The following is a 2,214-nucleotide window of genomic DNA, read 5'->3' as shown; positions in this document are numbered from 1 at the left end:
TACCATCAAAAAGATTTAATGTTTCTTCTGTACACATTGTACACCCAAAGTTAGGAAAACCTGGCACGTTGATATAAAGAGTGAAGACAGTTAGTAATTTCACACCTGTGAGAATATCATGGTTTATTTCCAGTTACATTGCTTTAGTAATAGATTGTTTGCTGTTTCCAGTGTTTCTCTGAGTATAAACATTTATTAGGAGCAGTAAGGGTTTTGGCACAGTTGATCTTTATTATTCATGATTCTGTATTTGTGGATTTGTCTGCTTGATAAAATTTATTTGTAACCCCAACATCCACCTGACAGGAATAGCTAACTCATTGAAAAAGACCCTGATGATGGGAAAGATTGAAGGCAGAAAGAGACGAGGGCAACAGAGAATGAGATGGTTGAATAGCATCACCAATTCAATAGACATGAACTTGGGCAAACTCCAGGAGATGGTGAGTGATATGGAAGCCTGGCATGCAGCAGTCCATAGGGTTGCAAAGAGTTGGACATAACTTGGTGGCAACAACATGACTTGAACAACAACAGCAACATCCACCTACAAGGACACAAGAGTCCCAGTAGAGGAATCCTTCAGAGAAGGGTTTTCCTAGTGGTTTTATTTAATATACAATGACAATTCTGCAAGCTCAGGAAGAGCATTGAAAGGTAAAGAACCAGGACCTCAGTTCAGTAGTTTTGGAAGCAAAAGCATCCATGTAAATGTCATGATTTGCTGGTACCTAAGCAATAAGAGGGATGGAAAGAGAAAGACGATTGGGTGGGTTCATCAAGCAGGGAGGAGAAAATTGATCCAAAATGTTGGCTGAAGTTTTCAGAGTGAAAATGTGGTGTTTTTCTTTCTTTTTTTTTTTCTTTTTTGTAAATCCAAATAGTCATGTTATATATCATCTCGTATACTTACTTCTTTGTGAGTGTGGTGAGAATATTCTCTTAGTAAATTTCAAGTATATAATACATATTATTAACTACCATTATTATGGTGTACATTAGATCCCCAGAACTTATTCATAGTATTATTAAAATCTTATAATTTTGACTAACATCACCCTTAGCATTAAGTAACTGTCATTTTAGTCTCTATTTCTGAGGTCATTCAACTTATTTTTCTTCTTCTTTTTTTTTGATTTCATATATGAAATAATATAGAAATTTGGGGGTGGTATGCCACATGTTCTTTAAAAAAATGTTCTCAAGGTTCATCCATGTTTTCACAAAAGGCAAAAATTTTCTTATTTCTCATGGCTGAATAGTATTCCCGTATATTTGTTTTCATGTCTTAGCTATTGTGAATAATGCTGCAAAGACCATGGGGGTTATCTCTTTGAGATAGTAAATTCATTTCTTTGGGATACACACTCAGACATGGGATTGCTGGATCACATGCTCATTTTAATTTTTTGAGTACCTTCCATACTATTTTCCATATTGGTTGTATCAATTTACCTTACCACAGATAGTGTATGAGGATTTCCTTGTCTCTGCATCCTCTCCAGCACTGGCTATCACTCACCTTTTGTTAAAAAAAAATTATCAGATATGTTGTATCACTGTGGTTTTGATTTGCATTTCACTGATGATTAGTGATATAGAGTATCTTTTCAGGTAATATTTGTCCATTTATATTTCTTCTTTAGAAAAAAGTCTAGTCAAGTCCATTGCCCATTTCATGGGAAATAGATGGGGAAACAGTGGAAACAGTGTCAGACTTTCTTTTTTTGGGCTCCAAAATCACTGCAGATGGTGACTGCAGCCATGAAATTAAAAGACACTTACTCCTTGGAAGAAAAGTGATGACCAACCTAGACAGCATATTCAAAAGTAGAGACATTACTTTGCTGACTAAGGTCCGTCTAGTCAAGTCTATGGTTTTTCCTGTGGTCATGTATGGATGTGAGAGTTGGACTGTGAAGAAAGCTGAGTGCCGAAGAATTGATGCTTTTGAACTGTGGTGTTGGAGAAGACTCTTGAGAGTCCCTTGGACTGCAAGGAGATCCAACCAGTCCATTCTGAAGGAGATCAGCCCTGGGATTTCTTTGGAAGGAATGATGCTAAACTGAAACTCCATTACTTTGGCCACCTCATGCAAAGAGTTGACTCACTGGAAAAGACTTTGATGCTGGGAGGGATTGGGAGCAGGAGAAGAAGGGGACGACAGAGGATGAGATGGCTGGATGGCATCACTGACTCGATGGACATGAATCT

The sequence above is a fragment of the Capra hircus genome, chromosome 1 (assembly GCF_001704415.2).
Source record: "Capra hircus breed San Clemente chromosome 1, ASM170441v1, whole genome shotgun sequence".
Taxonomy (NCBI): domain Eukaryota; kingdom Metazoa; phylum Chordata; class Mammalia; order Artiodactyla; family Bovidae; genus Capra; species Capra hircus.
Note: the sequence above shows the minus strand (reverse complement) of the source record.